This window comes from Marmota flaviventris, chromosome 13, assembly GCF_047511675.1.
Source record: "Marmota flaviventris isolate mMarFla1 chromosome 13, mMarFla1.hap1, whole genome shotgun sequence".
NCBI classification, from domain to species: domain Eukaryota; kingdom Metazoa; phylum Chordata; class Mammalia; order Rodentia; family Sciuridae; genus Marmota; species Marmota flaviventris.
In genome coordinates, this window is record NC_092510.1 from 35081985 (window position 1) to 35095362 (window position 13378).

The 13378-nt window shown below is 39.3% G+C and overlaps 1 protein-coding gene across 3 annotated transcripts in view; it reads right to left on the reverse strand.

Moving 5' to 3' along the window:
- The window catches only part of Tjp2 (tight junction protein 2), a 145255-nt gene that overhangs the window by 80805 nt on the left and 51072 nt on the right, over window positions 1-13378 (reverse strand). The window lies entirely within an intron of this gene.

Sequence of the window (13378 nt, forward strand, 5' to 3'; positions counted from 1 at the left end):
TTTTTCTGATCAGTCTATTTTATCTAACTTTAGAGTTTTTGATACTCTGTCATTATTCAGAGGCCAAATTTTTAAGTTAACTCTCAAATACATTGGAGAATCTCCTTTGACAAAAATCCTAAAAAAATAAAAAAATAAAAAATAAAAAAACTGATGCCATTGAGGACAAGTGGCCACCTAAATCTCAGTGTCTACCATGGCTGTTACACTTTACACCTAGCATTTCCAACTATACAAGAATCTGTATAAGTCATAATGTAAAAGTCTGATAAGCTCTATTTTAATTTCTAACAATTTAAATCTAAGAGAGGCTTTAATAAACATCTGTAGCTTTGCCTCCTACCTGTGGAGATCTACCTACAAACAGCTACAAGATCTTGGTTTCCTTTCTGTTTTATGTATGAATGCACACCGGTGTATTGTGTTTTTGTAACTACATATGTGCTTGCGTCCACATACCATGTGCATGGTTATCAAAATTGGCATATAGATAAATGAGCACTCATAAATTAAAATTTAAAAGATAAAAGGCTCCAAATACCTTTTAGTTCATGTTACTTTAAAAGTTCAATTTAAATAAGGTAAACAGATGAGAGTAAAGATGCTTTTAAAATTACTAACTCACAAGGTTTTCTAGGTGGTCAGACAATTAACAGAGTGTTGGTTTCTACAAAATGTCTAGAATGCCATATCAATTATTTCTAAGATTTTTCTTCAACAGGAAACTTGTCTGATATCTTGGATTTTACAGTTAAAAATTAGTAAATTAGATTTAACACCACATCAAATTTCTTGTGTCTGTTAAGTTTTACTATTTACATAGAAACTAGTCTTAAAGGAATTAGGGTGTATACAACTCTAGTTAAAAAAAACAACTGTTCTTTTAGAGTATTACGCTACATTATAGATTCTAAACTTTGAAAGCTAAAGATGTTTAATATAAGAACATCAGTGTAAACATGGAACTGTTACTGGCTTCTATGTCATATCTTCCAAGTATATAAGTCTTTATAAAGTTTAAAAGAACATTTTACCAAGCTGGTGTTCTTCAAACTAAAGTTTAAAGTAAAGGTTTAGGATTACAAAAATTATGTTTCCTAGTTAATACTTATTACACAAACTAAATATGTTTTTACTCTTGTTAATTTCAGTTTGTATTTTCCCTATAAACCTTAACTGTTATCTTTCTTTTAGTGCCTTACAGAAGTACAACTTCTAATATAACAATCTAAGTTAATTTGAGATAATAGGCCATCACCTACAGGACTGACAGGATGATGTAAGGCTAATTTCCAGTACTAATACTGACCCCAATTAAACAGAAATGGTAAATAACTATAAAGTTATAGACTTTAAAGGTAAAATCCAGTAATCTTACTTTAAGACTGAAACTGACTTGCTGCATGTTTAAGAACAAAGCTTACAGACTAAAGTCAAGGAAATAAAAGGGCCAAAAAAGAGAAAATAGCCAATATTTGGCTCTTGACCTCTGAGTCAGCTCAAACCCAGGGAACAAGAGGAGTTCTCTAAGGGCTTTGTGAATCTGGGCCACATGACCTCCAATCAGGGACATGAATGAGACCCTGAAGAACAGAAAGCCAACCAGTGCCAAGAGGAGGGTCATTGGAGATGACCAAGAGAAGCCACATGGTCAAAGAGACCCTGATCCACCTTGGCAGATGGCACTAAAGGAGCTAAGAGGCTGCTCTCAAGTTCCCAAGAATGACCCCCTGAGGGAACAAGGTCAATTTGACCAGTTTAGTCTTAAACAAGTAGCAAAAACACTTATAACTAAAGTACAGCCATACCTGGGCATGTAAAAGACAAGACTATAGTTCTTTTAATGGAACTTAAGACATATACTGTGTCAGCCCCACAGCCCTGATGCCCCTACCCCCAATTCTGGGACATTTTTCCTCTGTGAGACTCAGATTTACCCCTGCCTACCAAAGATAAGACTGGCATCTGTACCTTGGTCTTGTTTATTCCTCAAATTGATGTTTTTTACCTAACAACCAAAGTTTGCCTATCCTGATAACAGTGTCCACCAGACACAAGGGAGCTCTTCAGTTCATTCCCTTACTCACAGGGCTAGAGATATTGGCACAGGGGCAGTGAGATTAGGAACCTCTATTCACTACTATAAAAAGTTGTCACAACCACCTATTGAAGATATCCAATTCAGTTCTCTGATTCAGTGCTGGCTTTACAAAATCAGATTCCCTGGCATCTGTCATCCCACAAAATCATCGGGTCCTAGATCTCCTTAGTACAGACTGAGGTGGCCTCTGTCTCTTCCTCGGGGAAGAAGGTCGATACTATCTTAATAAGTCAGGAATAGTAAAGGATAAGATGAGAAAGCTAAAGGAACAAGCTGCTAACCTAGCAAATATCTCCTCCTCCCCTCGGTAGTGGGGAGGACTTCCGACCTGGCTTGGCCCATTATGACCCCCATTCCCCTGATTATCTATTTCTCTCCCTTCTTTCATGTTTCATTAATCTTTTCCAGAGGTTTCTAACAGAACGTGCCTCTACCATCTTCAGGGCCACCATCCAAGAACACGTGAAAGCTATGTTCCTCCTTCAGACTCTAGAAGATGTCCCAGTGATACCTCTTCTCAGCAGGAAATACCCAGATATGATGATGTCACCCCAACTCATTATACCTCTTTCAGAGCCTAGAATGAGGAAATGAACAATCTCCAAAACCCTTGGGGGGAAAGGAGCTAAGGAGTCTTACTTGTTGCAATCTCCCTGATCTGCCCAAATCCCCCTGCCCACCAAAAGTGAGCCCACCAAAAGTAACTGACCAACTCCTCCCATAACCTGGCCCTGCTAAACCCTTTAAAACTCAGATACTTGTTGTAGCCTGTTGCCATTTTCCCCTTGTAAATGATTCTCCAACAGATCAGTGATGCTGATCTGTTGAGGTCTGTCTCCGTTTCCGTTCTTTTTGTATTCACTTTCATTTGCTTTCAAACACACACACACAAAAAAAAAAAAAATTCCTGAGTTTTGGCACCAAAAAGCAGAACGCAAAACAAAACAAAATTCATCCAGCTCTCCACTTGATATTGAAATATAAATTTAAATAAATTTGTATTTAAACTGTACTATAATAAAATACCATAAAATTTATAACAGAAAATGTGTCACTCTGAGTAAGGATGAGAAGACAGACCCTGGGTACTACTGTTTCTCTGAGAAAAAAAACTCTCAATGGAGACATTTCAGATGCATTTTTTTAATAACAGCTGATGGTGAATTCCATCTACTTCTTTTGCTCTTTCCTGACCCTCCACTTCCCAGAGTCATCTGCCAAATTGTGCATTTAACTAATGTAAGTAGACTGAAAATATATATCTTCTGAGCCTTTGACTAAAATTTTCATTTAGGGCTAGGCATGTTAACTCAGTAGCATTATATAGGATGTATAAAACCCTGGGTTTCCATCCCCAGAACCAAAAAAAATAAGTAAATAAACAAACGAGGCAAGGTATTTCATGTCTGTAATTCCAGCTACTTGGGAGGCTAAGATAAATGAACTGAAAGTTGGGGGCCACCTTGGGTAACTTAGCTCAAGATAAAGTTTAAGCCAGTACCGGGCGCAGTGGTGTACACCTGAAATTCCAGCAACTTGGGAGGCTAAGGCAGGAGGATCTTGAGTTCAAAGCCAGCCTCAGCAACCTAGTGAGGCTCTGAGAAACTCAAAACAAAAAAATAAAAAGGACTGGAATGTGACTCAGTGGTTATGTGCTCCTGGGTTCAGTCCCCAATACAAATAAATAAAAAAAATAAAATAAAAGGGACCAGTCAGAATGGCAATCATCAACAATACTAATAATAGGCATGATGGTGCAACCCTATAATCCCAGCAACTTGGGAGGCTGAGGCAAGAGGATAAGGAGTTCAAAGCCAGCCTCAACAACTTGGTGAGGCCCTAAGCAACTCAGTGAGACCCTGTCTCTAAATAAAATATAAAAAAAGAGCTGGGGATGTGGCTCAGTGGTTAAGCACTTCTGGGTTCAATCCTCTGGTACCAAAAAAAAATAATAATATAAATAATAATCAGTTCTGGAGAGGATATGGAAAAAGAGGAACACTTTTACACTGTCAGTACGATTGTAAATCAGTACAACCACTATGGAAATCAGTATAGCGGTTCCTCAAAAGACTAGACATGGAATCACTCTATGACCCAGCTATATCACTACTCTGTATTTATTCTGAAGAATTAAAGTCACCTTACTACAGTGATACGTGCATACCCATGTTTACAGCAGCACAATTCACAATAGTCAAACTATGGAACCAGCCTAGGAGTCCATCAATGGATGAATGGATAAAGAAAATGTGACATATATACACAATGGAGTTTTATTCAGCCACAAAGAAAAATGAAATTATATAATTTGCAGGAAAATGGATGGAACTAAAGGCCATTCTGTTAAGCAAAATAAGTCAAACTCAGAAGGCCAACAGTTGTATGGTTTTCTCTCAAATTCAGTAGCTAGAAAGGAAAAAGGAAAAGAAAGGTATATGGGGGAGGCGGATTTCTCATGAAAATCAAAAGGAACAAAGAGACCAAGAGGTGAGAGGGAGGGAGTAGGGAAGTGCTGTGGAGTAATAGTGGTGGTCAAACTCTATTGTTATAATGTATGCAGATATGAATATTTAACAACAAATCCCTCCATTATGTACAACTATAATGCACCAATAAAAAATATGGGAAAAAAATTTAAAGAGGTAGGTGGGTGTTAGGAATATAACTCAGAGATAGAGCACTTGGCTGACATGTGAAGCCCTGGGTTTAATCCCCAGTACTACAAAAAAAATTTTTTAAATTTTTTTTTTTAATTTACATTTAGGCTCTGCTAGGAAGGTAGCCACAAAAGTGTTCAAGAGGAACTCAGGGCCTCTTCATTTCAATATGTCACCACTTGCCTGTTTTTAAACTCTAACAATAACACCAGAAGGAAAAGCACAAATGTTTTTCAGTTCCATTTCTGGAAAACTTCAATGGATGTCTGAGATGCCACAAATCTCTCTCCCCTCTTAAAACTCACCCTGACACTAAACAGAGCAGCTCAAGAAGGCAAAGTGGCTCAGCCTGAAGTTGTACTGAAAAGTTTGCATGTGCCTGATAAGTAAGGCTGAAACTCAGTGACAGCAAGTGCTCTCCCAGGAGTCCATGAACAGAGTTTGCGGATGGTGAACAGGAGGCTGAACTTCGGCCTGTTTGTGAAGATACTGAAAGAGCTCCCAATTCCAGGCCCGCCTCCCCTTCCATGCTCATGCTAAGAAAATGTGGTCCCAGGGGGAGAATTCTGTGGGCAAAAGAAAGAGCTGTGGGAAGCCCCCAGTATGCAGCTTTTACTGGGGAGAATAGAAAGGAAGAAAATGAAGAAAGTTTCTCAAGAAGCTATGCAAGATTGTTGTGGTGCTTGCCTGGGCTGCGCGGTAAGGAAGATAAAGCTGCGATAGTACATTATTTAAGCTGCAACTAAATAATAGATGTTTCCATCACCTTTTTTTTTTATACTGGTTCTTTTTAGTTATACATGATAGTAGAGTCCATTTTGATGTAATTATACAAGCATATCTTATTCTAATTAGGACCCAGTCTTATGGATATACACAATGGTGAGATTCACTGTGTTGTATTCCATCACTTCTTGAATTAAACAACTATCAGCCACTTTGGGGTTCCCAGTTTTTTTGTTTGTTTTTTAATGCCTCTCAGAAAGAATCCACTGAACCTCTTTTTTAAAGAAAAAATAAATAAAAGGAAACAAACTTAAAATTGTTGAAGGAGCAAGGAAGCACTCTAAGAGCCAACAGAAAATTTTCAGAATGTTCTCTAGGCTTTACACTAAGCACTCAGAACACTCAGAATAAAGAATTTAGAGACCATCATCAGCTGGGCCAAGGGGTGCACATCTGTAATTCCAGCAACTAGGGAGGCTGAGGCAGGAAGATCACAAGTTAGTGAGGCTCTATGCAACTTAGTGAGACCCTTTCTTAAAATAAAAAATAAAAAGGACTGGAGATGTGGCTCAGTGGTTAAGTACCCCTTGGTTCAATCCCCAGTACCTAAATAAATTATTAAACTAAATTAAAAATAGAAAGGGCTGGAGATGTGGCTTAGTGGTTAAGCGCCCCGGTTCAATCCCCAGTACCCAATAAAATTAAATTTAAAAAAAAAAACATCAAATAGGGGCTGGGACTGGGGCTCAGTGGTAGAGCGCTTGCCTAGCATGTTCAAGGCACTGGGTTCAATCCTCAGCACCACATGAAAAAATAAATAAAATAAAGGTATAAAAAAATACAACAATCTTTAAAAAAAAATCAAATATAACTAAGAAACTGAAGATTGGAGTTTAAGCAGAGGCTTTGATAAAGTCACCCAGCTAATTAATGGTGTAGCTGATACTGTTTCTATACCATTACAAAAATGTTCTCTAAAATAAACATTTTTTGGTAGGAGTTTTCCTCACAAACTATCATCTACTCACTACATAAATGTAAGGAATTCACTCTTCTAAACTCTCAATTAGTCTTTGACTCATCCTAGTTGATGCTACAAGCTTTCCCAAATCAAGTCAATGTCCTTAAGTACTTAGTGGATTTGTTTGGGCTCTGACAGCCTCTGGGCTTACCTAGATGACTCAGACCTGGGAGGGGCTCACCACTAATGGGAAGTGACTTGTGGCATGAAGCCCACTTGATAAGAGCTAGAATAAACACTGGGAGGTGCACACTAACCAATCCCAGGCAAGAAAGTAACTGACTCCACCTTTCTGAAGAAGGGTAAGGGAGGAAGCAGGCTCCTGAAACTCAGCTCACCAGGAAGTTCCTTCTCCATGATTCATTTTTTTCCAAAACCAGAAATGCTAGTTTTGCTCATTCATTCCCTCAAATAATTTTAATCTGCCTTGCAGATATATTTAGAAACAGACTTGTAAGGTTTGAAAGAGGGGCACTAGCCAGGAGGCACGAGTTATTGACTCCTCCTTTCCCAGGTGAAACTCCACCCACCCAAGTTCTCAGGTACAGCTATCCATGTAAGGTAAAAGGTCAGACACTTAACCTGCAGAACTCCACAGCACTTCCTTTAATAATGTCATAAGAAATGGCTGTCAGCAAGTGGAAACAAATAGCTACATCTGGAACATTATTTCCTCCTGGGAAGAACAATGCTGCTAAATGGCACACATTCTGGAGTGGTTCACTAATTCCCACAGATGACTAGAAAGCATTATTTCCCTGTTCACTTTCAATTCCAGGGACAAATTTAAAGTACCGGCAATGTTCTCCAATTCTATCAAAGCTCTTCTGAACCACAATGGCAAAAATGTAAATGGTTTTTAATCATTATTTACTACCAAAGGAACAACTATCCCAATAATTCTCTCCCACAAGGCATTACAAATATTCCCTCCAAAGGCCTCTGACTTTTCACCAACTCATAAATTTAGGCCCATAGGAATACAAGGTGTCCATGAAATGAGGCATAGAAAATTAAAATTTCCATAGTTCATGCCATTTGTTTCCGCATAAGCATAATGCATATATTTTGTATGGTTGATTTAAGTCTACAATAGAAATAATAATGACCATATTAATTAATTCTGAAGTCTGTATTCACATACAATATGAGTAAAATTTAGAAAACATTACATTCAAGGATGTGACATAAGACCTTGGCCATGATTAATGATATGATTCGAAATAATCTGGTCAGTCAGTCACGCTTCCAGACCACAAATATTTGATTCACAGGGCAAGGAGTGCAGCTCAGTAGTAGGGCCCATGCTTAGCACATTGCCAGCGCTGGCTTCAACCTCAGCACTGCCCCAGCCAAAAAGAGAAAATTTATTCACAGAGGATCTATCAGGACTATTTTTACCAGTGCTAACATCACTACTGCCTCCATCCAAAACAGTATGGGAGGAGAGACACCTAAGTAGAAACCATATCCATGGATAGTCTAGTTAGGCTTATTTTTTTCTTCTCAAACTTAAACATTCATTATTACACAATGTATCTTTTGCGGCCAGCAAGTCTGTAATACACAATGGCATGCAAGTGTTAAGGAAAGCTTCATTATGTTTTTAGGGTTACACATCTGATAAAGCTTTAACCATCATACAAGAGCACTAAACAAATTTATCTACACTGATTTAAAATGACTCAAGCTGGGTGTGTTTGCACATATCTATAATCCCAGCAGCTCCGGAGGCTGAGACAGGAGGATCACAAGTTCAAAGCCAGCCTTAGCAACTTAGCAACTTACTGAGATCCTGTCTCTAAATAAAATATAAAAAAGGATGGAGATGTGGCTCAGTGGTAAGTGCCCCTGGGTCCAAGCCCCAATATCAAAATAAATAAATAAATACATAAATAAAATGACTCAAGTACAAGTTACCAGCTGAAGGCTCAGAATTTCTCATAAAGGGCATGTACAGGCACACCATTAGAGATTTTGGTGATTAAAATAGTGTTATCTTGTTTTATGCACCTAACATCAGCCTACATCTCAACTGGTCTTTCCCCCCCCCCCCCCCAGGTCAAATCAGAATTGTTCTCTACATCAGGATTTCCAGTTCTAAAACAATCTTTGCTAAAGCCTCTTTTATAGATCAACATTAGCTCTATCAAAAAATAAAAACTAACTCGGACATGGTGGTACACACTTATAATCCCAGTTACTGAGGAAATAGGAGAATCGTAGGTTCAAGATCAGCCTAAGTAATTTACCAAGACCTGCCCTCAAAATAAAAAATAAAAAGGATTAAGGATGGAGCTCAGTGGTACAGCACCCCTAGGTTTAATCCCCAGCACCCCAGGAAGTAAACAAAAATTGGCTGGGTGTGTCTCCTGGTGGTGAAGCACTCTTCTAGCATGAACTGAAAAAAAAAAAAAATTTAAATAAAAGAAATAAAAATTCCTGAAACCAGCACACTTTTTAATATACACGTTTAAGACCAAGTCCATCACCTTCAAATTTCCTGGCTTTTCTGAACCATTATGTCTGACATTACTGAAGGTGTGGACAAGGTATACTTAGAGCTCTCCAGAACTAAATGCCACACCCCTATCTTAGTTAGCATTACCCAAGTTGCAGCTGTCAAGCATCATCTTCACAATTTTGTTTTATACTTCATCCCCACAGTTTACAGTTTTTCTTAAAACAAACTCAACTGTTCTACTTAATACTTATTTTTAGCTCATTCTAAGCAACCTAGGAATCTAGCCATAAAATGAATGGGTTTGGTACCTGGCTTCATTTTTTCACTCCTAACATACAATATTCATGCCTAAGCAGTGAAAAATAGAATATGTCCCCACAGTACCACCTGCAAGCCTGTGTATACTACACTTCATAAAACACTGCTTAGAGGACAGCAAAAAAAGGAGGAGAAAATGCTTAATTAAATGGTCGGGTATTTGGGGAGATTGACAGTCTTTAGTATTTCTTCTGAGTTCACAGGTTATCCATGATGATGAGGCTTAGATGCAATAGAGAGTATGCTAGAGACCCTAGTAGCTTTTAAAAAAAAAAAAAAATAGGGGGCTGCAAATGTGGCTTAGTTGTATAGTGCAACATCCCCATGCAACAAGGAGTTTGAGGCCCTGGGTTCAATCCCCAGCACTCCAAAAACAAAAAGTCCCCAGTATGGGCTGCCGTTCATTGCCCAAGCCTAGGCAGGACCTCCAAGGACTCTAGTAGTCATTGTGCATCTCTTAATCAAGTAGAAAAAAATGGAAACAGGCACTTGCCAACTCAGAACTTTGCCTTTTACCCAACAATGCAGGTAGCCTACAAGCTCAGGTGATTACTCAGGTGACTCCAAGGTACCATGCAAAACTGGAACTAGCTATTGCAATATTAGAAAATGGGATTTTGTGCCTGAAAACTTCTTCCTATTGCTATTATATAGTATTATTTAAAAGTTAAATGGTCATACCACCTTAGACCCCTATAAATATGTTAGCTATATGGGCTTCTGCTAAAAACACATCATCACAAAAATTCCTTTGGGGGTGAAATAGGCCCTATATAGTTTTTATAACCTTAACATAGCTCATGCAAACATTGCTGCGTTTAGCCCACCCAATGGGGGTTAAATCTGACCTTTGAGTCTGTTTCTGGCCTTGATCCTTGAACTTAGGATTGACAGACTAACTCAATAAATTCTCAGATAATTCTGCTTCCTTCCACTCATGTCTTGTGTGACATACCTCAAACATTACCATACTTCAAACCACCTTAGCCTCCCAATACCAAAGCTGGCTGATTCCAGGCCACCCTGGCCAGCAGTTTTTAGACTGCTGACTATTCTTTTAATCAATGATGCATTTTACTGAGAATCAGCTCTCAATCTGTAGCCACAACTGCTTAATAGGATTTGTTTTCAGCATCAGGAAAGGAATTCCCTAATGGGTCATATTCTTGGTAGAAGTATGTTGAAAGTTTGGTGATTACTAACCCTACCTAACTCTTCACTGTGCACCACCCACGTCTCATGCCACTCCCCAACCAAATCTGCATGGACTTTTCAAAGGACAGAACTACTATTGTATGCAGGACTCAAGTGCACAAATTAGGCCCCACCTAATTTCAGGATATCTGTCTCCTAAAAAGAAAGCCTTCTAAGGAGAGAAATCCTTGCTAAGCTCAAAAGCTAATGGTGGGGATTTCACTGGCTCCCTTGCATTCAGATATATTCCAAAAGTTCTCACTCTCACACTGAAGATAAATGATTGACTGTGACCTTGTCCATGTGCAAAAAACTAGATCAAAAGTTAAACAAATATTGGCAGAAGTCACTGCAAATGGAATTCCCCAGAGGATGATGTAAAAATTCATTTAGTCTTAAGCCTATGCATCCCTTAAAAATAGTAATATTTACTAGTAGAGGGTGGGGTGGAATGTTTACTGGGAAACTAACTTCACTTGTTTGTGGGGAACATCAAGCCATTAGGAATTTCTATGACTACGCCTCCCAAAGTTCTGTTACTGGCATTAGAAGCCTTTCAAAGCAGTGTGAAACTCCTTCTTGTTTTTGTCTTTGGCAACTACTCCTATACTTGTAGATCTCATCTCCCTTATCAACCCAAAACCCTGCACTTAACACCCACACTTAAAAGGTTTTTAGCACCTATTTTGGTTCCTATGACTGGCTACCCTTTACTTAGCACCCACTCTGTGCCAACACACTCTGCGTCATTTCATCAGTCCTTACTCGGCCTGAGGTGGAGGCATTACTAACTCCATTTTCTATAGTGGCTTACATTGGGAGTTGTCTGTTCCAATGCCCTTTCCTCCCAGCAAGAATCCCTGAAAGGTGTGCACAGAGGACAATCCCACCCTTTGTTGTATTCCTGAAATGCAGAGTATGCATCTGTATCTTACATATTCCCTCCCTCACCGTCAGGAATCCTAACAGAGACAGAGAGATCAGAGTCTAAAACAGTCTAAAATGTTCAGGTCCACAGACCTTGAAGGCAAAACTCAAGTCTTATTCAACTTTGAATCCCCTTACAGTAACCAGCAGTAAGTAGATACTCATTAAGAATTAACAGAATGGGGGCTGGGGTTGTGGCTCAGTGGTAGAGCACTTGCCTAGCATGCGTGAAGCACTGGGTTCACAACTCAGCACCACAAATAAATAAATAAATAAAGGTATGTGTTCACCTACAACTAAAAAATAAATTTAAAAAAAAAAGGGGGGGGCTGGTGATGTGGCTCAAGCGGTAGCGCTCTCGCCTGGCATGCGTGCGACCCGGGTTCGATCCTCAGCACCACATACAAACAAAGATGTTGTGTCCGCCGAGAACTAAAAAATAAATATTAAAATTTTTTCTCTCTCTCTCTCCCTCTCTCTTTAAAAAAAAAAAAAAGAATTAGCAGAATGGTATTGAAAAAGTTGTTTGGGTGGGGATGTAGCTCAAAAGTGTACTCGAAGCTGGGTACATTTGTGCTCATCTATAATCTCAGCTACTGTGGAGACTGAGGCAGGAGGATTCCAAGTTCACAGCCAGTCTGGGGAATTTCAGGAGACCCTGTCTCAGAATACAAGATAAAACAAACTGGGAATGCAGCTCAGTGGTGGAGTACCTCTGGATTCAATTCCCAGTACCAGAAGGAAAAAAAAAAAAAGAAAAAAAGTTGCAGGAGCATATCAGGGATAAGAAAAAAGTTCATGCATGGTGGCACACACACATCTGTAATCCCAGTGTCTTGGGAGGCTGAGGAAGGAGGATTGTGAGTTCAAAGCCAGCCTCAGCAACTTAGTGAGGCCCTAAGCAACTCTATGAACCCCTGTCTCTAAATAAAATATAAAAAGGACTGGTGATGTGGCTCAGTGGGTTTGATCCTGGATAAGTGCCCCTGGGTTCAATCCCTGGTAAAAAAACAACAACCAAAAAAAAACCTTTATCAATCTTTGCCAGTAGCTCTGAATATTCTCAAGAAACACTTCAAAAGTCACTTTTGCCTTGGTAAAGAACACTTACCTTCTCCTGTCTCCCCTACAAAGGGAATCACAGCTCCACGTTCATATTTCTAAATGGCACTCATTGAACTTCACTATCTGCTTGCATCCCCAACAAGTCTGTGTGGTAAGGCATGTGCCTCTGACCCATTTTGTCTTCACCACACTGAAGTGGAGCAGTGTGTGAAAACTTATGGAATAAGCTAATGACATTCTTAGGCAGTATTCTAATAACACTTCACTACCAATGAATTATTACTACTAGTCTCTCACTTTTAACTATATCCTTCCCAGGTGTGCTTGACTTACAGTCTACCCCAGGAATAACTTGAACCTCGGTGGACCAGTTCTCCCTAAGAGATTGGCGGCACCCCCAGCTCAGACCACCTAGAGAGCTGAAGGATAGGGCCTCTCTCCTCCCACTGGGATTCCCTGGCTGAGGGAAGGAGTGTACAGGGCAGTTTCTATGAGGGAATGACTCTCCACTGGGAACTTCAGGGAAACCACAACCATTATTACTCAGCTGCCAGGGAAGCAGCTCTGTCTGAGAACTGAAGCGAAAATAGAGGTGGGAGGCTGTATTCCATTACTAAGCGCTGGAGTATTCACTTCCAAGTTCGTCCACATTTCACAAATGTTAAATCTCGTAAGTTGAAATCCTTGATTATTTATAGCTTAAAATAAACTACTGTGTGGAAAGGGAAACTTGACAAATAAAGACATAAAATAAAGGAACTGGTGACAGGTAAGATAATACAAGAGTACAAAGCATTCATCACTCCCTTGTTGTGGCTTCTTCCAAAACCCCATATTCATTCCCATTGAAAGTAACTTTTATGTGTAACGCGCAGGCAGCTGGTTAAAAAAGGAAAATGAGG